Below are 5,212 nucleotides of genomic sequence, written 5' to 3'. Positions count from 1 at the left end.
TAAATCATCATATTTTAGAACCTTTTTTTTTTTCCATTTGGTGATTGAGACAAGAATAATGGGAACAATATCAACTTTTTAGATTTACATAGCCCCTTTTTTCCATTGAAGAATATCTTGAAGCACTTCACAAAGTGAGATTAATTATAAATTAAGCGAATGCTGTCATATAGGCAAACCACAGGGAACAGAACCGGGCCAGCTCAACACATTTTCAGCACAAATCTGAAGTGAGATTTCTCACCAGGTTTCTCAGCAGTTAAGCTGGGAGATGGTACAAAATTTAGGGCACTTTTGATATGGTCCACGTTTATTGTTCTAATGAAAATATATTTAAAAAAATATGAGTGTTCTGATGATTTCCTACCTCAGAGGTTCCAGGTAATTACAGAATAGAAACCTGGCGTTAATCATCAAAGGATAATAAAATAAATGATTTATGCAGAGCCTTACTTTGAGAAACTTCACAAACCATTTTGTAGTAAGTTTGTTAAGCAATTTTTTTNGGAAGCGAGTATGACAGCCACTTTGTTCCCTACAAAATCTAGCAAAGAGCCATTGCGAATGATGATGAGAAAGTCTCTTCTCTTTTCACAAAGGTGTAAAATGTACAATCATTCACATCCACTTGAGAATAGGTGAACAGAATCGGTTTGATATCCCATGCGAAGGATTGCACTTCTAACAATCGTCTCTCTCCAGAATGTAAGCCTAGACTATGGGTAGTGTTCCGAAATCACAAGTGATTTGTTCCTAAAATAGATATTCACTACACACATTAAAAAATCCTCGAAAAAGCATTCTCTCAAAGTACATCACAGGATTTCAACTGCAGGTGAATGCAGCAGCCAATTTCCCCACAGCAATGTCCCACAAATTACAAACAGGGTCCCTAAGGCATAGATCTGTAGATTAAAAATGAAATTAATTTACTAATAGGAATTCCACCATATCCACACTAATTGCTAAAATAAATGCTTGGGTTGGAATGCTGATTTATAAAAACGCTGTGCAATCAACCTATGTTAGACAAAAAGACTCTTTGAGCTATACATCTAAACTGAACTTACCTTTGTGTTTTTTTTCCAGCAGCAACTGCTAAATTGTCATACTCAATGTCAGTATTGACTACTGCTACATTGCTGCGTAATATTCTAAACTGAGTATCTACAAGACTTTGATTGCTCTAGAGACACGTACAATACTGATTTCTCAATGACCCTCAATTCAGTTAACATGTTGAGATTCCGTTTTGCTATTATATTTTGCTATTATTATATTTTCCTGATTAAAATTATGGCTACCATTTTGCTGAGATTAATCTAATAGGTCACAAGAATGAAATTAAGTTGAAAGAGTCTCATATATATGCTTAAGAATTTTTTTAAAGTGAAAAAAGTTCTGATCCAATACAATTCTTAGTTTTCATTACCTGAAAGTTTATTGATAAAATCGATACTTGAAGGAAGGTGAAAGATATTCCTTAAGACTGCACTAGTGTCGTTTTAGTCAAGGATGTTTGCGAGATTTCTGAACCTTAAATTTTGTTTAAGTTAATTGGATATTTAAAAGAACAATGTGTCTCAGTTTTAATATTCGACTCAACATTCTTGCAATCAGATACCTTATCAGACACCATAACTTTGTACTTTTAATGTATCCTCCAATAAATAAAGTTTCATTTATTTCATATTTTTAATATATTAATGCATGTTATAAAAACAGCATAAGCATTCTCTTAACCCAGACCAGCTGGAGTGAAAATTATTACAATGATTTGCTTTAATGCAGAGAATTGAAACACACAAGTTTTCTGAAACAAGATCACATTGCATTCTTCTCCAACAATCTACTTTTTGTATTGCTCAAAGTTATAATTTCTTCAGTCAGCTGAACAGCTCCTGATGCTGTCTGTCAGATCCCATTACAGTTCTGGAGGCCTGATCAACTCATCAGGAGTCAGATGCTCCAGTGAATTGCAAGATTGTGCATTCTTGATTTACCCACGATGTGGTGAGCTCTCCCCATCTACTACTGTGTTGATGCAGTGATCATAATCCGGAGAGGTCTGTATACTATAATAGTTATCTTTAATGATTCAAGTTTCATTTGGAAACTAGGTTTATCAATTCAGTAGCAAATGTAACAAAATTTGTTGAGACAGATTATAGATTCATCTTGCTCTTATTTTTGTTAGTTCGCTGTTTGCTCGAGAAATAGTTAATTGGATACAATTGCCTTCTGTGCTTTGGAGCTGATGAGCAATAGTCATGTGAACTACAAAACAGTATTACATCTTGTGGTCTACTGTCAGGGTTTTCAATGCTCGAGGGAAACTTTCCTGTATCCGGAGGGACGCTTCCTACTTATCTAATTCAGGAGGGAATTAGTTGCAGTTTAGCGAGAGTCAGGGCTTGTGGACCCCAGAGTGTGTTTTGAGTACTGCTGAGATCTAACCAGCTAGAAAATGCATAGTTTGCCACTGACAGCACTGTCTGGAAAACTTCCCACTGCTTCTTCAACTAGGACCATCTAGTTAGGGCTATTATTAAACTATTAGAGCTTTTGCTTGCAAAAAAATGCAATTCACATTTATATAGCGCCTTTAACATTGGAAGGGTGTCTCAAAGCACTTGACGTTGCTGGCTGGGCACCCAAGCAAGGGGTTAGAGCCACAGGGGTGGAGAGGGTAAAGGTCAAAGGTTTGAGTTGGACTTTGAATGAGGTGAGGGAGGGAGTGAGTCAGAGAGACTTGAAGATGAAGTTCCAAAGAGCGAGGGTATAATGGATAAAACTAGGTTGGTAATGTTGAAGGAGGTCATAGAGGGATGGGGGATTTGAAGGTGAGAATGAGGATCTTGAACTTCATTTGTGAGGTGATAGGGAGCCAATGGAGCTGTGTAAGAATAGGAGTGATAGGCTCATGAAACGTGGTGTGAGAGAGTAAAGAGTTAGGGAGTCTGGCAAGCAAAGGGTTGGCATCATCTAGCCTGGATATGATAAAAGTATGGATAAGGAACTCAGCAGCCCAAGGGGAGAGGCAGCGGCAGAGGTGGAGATAAGCTGAGTGGGTAAGAACATAGATGTGGGGTTTGAAAGATAGTTGGGAATCAAACAAGACAGAGAGGATCCACACCGGTGAAGAGTGCATCCATGGAAGTTTTTGCTGTTTTTGCTGTCAGCACCCAACGTGAGAAGGGACTAAACAAGTCAAACAAGAGAGCCTCTGTCTTGCCAACAATCAATTGAAGAAACTTGCAGCTTTAACAGGAGCCAAGTGGGAAGAATCCCTGCCCCTGCAAGTCATACCAATGAGCCAGACTAGCTGGTTTGTGAGCAGAAATGGCAGCTGTTTGATGAATCTCACCAAGACCATCACAAAGCGTTGACTTAATGCCAACATTCCATTGCCTAAGACGTCACCGTGGAGCCAACTCAGTCTCAAAGTCCACCCAAGGAAGATAGTCACTTGACATGTCACTTGCAGGTTTGAGCAGAAACTACCTGCAAGCTTCCTGGTGAGCAGAAAAACTTAACAAGAAATGCTTGAGATCATTGCCAACATCCTCTTGCTTACAACTAGGATACACATCCCTACCCATTGAGCTGATGTGTATCCTAGTTGTGAGCATATGAACATTTGTTCACATATCTGCACTCTAGGTAATGGCTTCCAGCAGGTGTCATTGCAAGCATCAGGTTTTCTCATCAGCTTTTCAAGGGACATCTGCTTCCAGCACGTTGGGAAGACCAATAAAACAACAACAACAACTTGCATTTATATAGCACCCCTCAATGCAGGGCAGCGTCCCAAAGTGCTTCACAGTGGCGGACCATGATAGAGAGCCGAGAGAGGGAGGGGTAACCGTAGGGCCAGTCGACGAGGAAGGTCTTCGGGTGCGACGTGAACATGGGGAAGGAAGGGGCAAGGCGGCGGGATAGAGGAAGAGTGTTCCAGAGTTTCAGGGGATAGTGGCTGAAAGCGCGGCCACCACCAACAACAGCAACTTGCATTTATATAGCGACCTTCATGCGCGGTAGCAACGCGGAGTGCTTCAAGTGTCCACCAATGATGGAACGGAGGGCATGAGGTGCATGCAGAAGGCCAGAGCCAGTCGAGCGGACGCAGCGGGTTGTGGACTGGGAGGTAAGCATGTCGGAGAGGCAGGGAGGTGCCAGGGCTTGAAGGTATTTGAAAACGAATGTGAGGATCTTGAAATCAATCCGTTCGGCAACAGGGAGCCAGTGGAGCCTGACTAGAACTGGTGTGATGGAGTTATGGAGTTTAGGATGGGTGAGTATTCAGGACAGCTTATGATTTGCCAGCCACTTCAATGTTCTAAAGGTCCAAATCCAATGCTGTCTAATAGGTTACAATAGATTACTTCATCCAGGTCCTCACGTGAGGGGCTTTGGCAACCAACGTGCTTCTCCTTTATATATTAAATCTGTCAGGGCAATTAACAAGTTTACTTTCACAGGCTTGATCTCATTTTCATGTCAAAGATTTGTTCGCGTCACTCTTTCAGCTTATTATTGCTAATAATTTGTGGAATCAAGTAACATATTGGTTAGAGCACTCACCCGAGGACCCAGGTTTGATTCCCAGGCAGGGTGAAACCTTAGGCAAGTTTCCTTAATCCACACGCCATTGTTTACCTAGAAGTAAGTAGGAACCCAGTTGATTGGCAGATCGCTTTCTGGGGATAATAATCCACTAAAACAAATTTGGTCACTTAATCCATGACTGTTTGTGGACACTACCATGCCGCATTTCGCCCACAAAATATACAGTCAATTCACTTCACAGTATATTCTGTGAAGCGCTTTGAGATATCTCAATGATGTGATAAAGCACTATATCAAATGCAAGGATTATTATTATTATAATAAAACTGGTCTGTGAAACTGGTTTTCAGACTATACAAAAAAAACTTCAGCCAAAGGAAAAAGATAAAACAGTAGGTATTTATGTAAATCATTTATATTACAGTTCTCATGTTTATTGGTGGCATGCAGCCGTAGCTTCACTCAGGATGAGAGAATGAATCAGGCAAAGTATAAATTTACTAAAAACTCAACTCGTATTAATCATGTGAGTCTGATCAGCTGGCTTTTTACAAATCCAACAATTTGGCAGTAGCAATATTTTGTTTTTCAGAGACTGGTCTCTATAATACTTAAGAGGCTTTTAACAAAAATAAGCCTTTTT

This window comes from Callorhinchus milii, unplaced genomic scaffold, assembly GCF_018977255.1.
Source record: "Callorhinchus milii isolate IMCB2004 unplaced genomic scaffold, IMCB_Cmil_1.0 Scaffold1, whole genome shotgun sequence".
NCBI lineage: Eukaryota > Metazoa > Chordata > Chondrichthyes > Chimaeriformes > Callorhinchidae > Callorhinchus > Callorhinchus milii.
The sequence above is the reverse complement of the archived record's forward strand: the minus strand, read 5'-3'. Positions refer to the sequence as shown.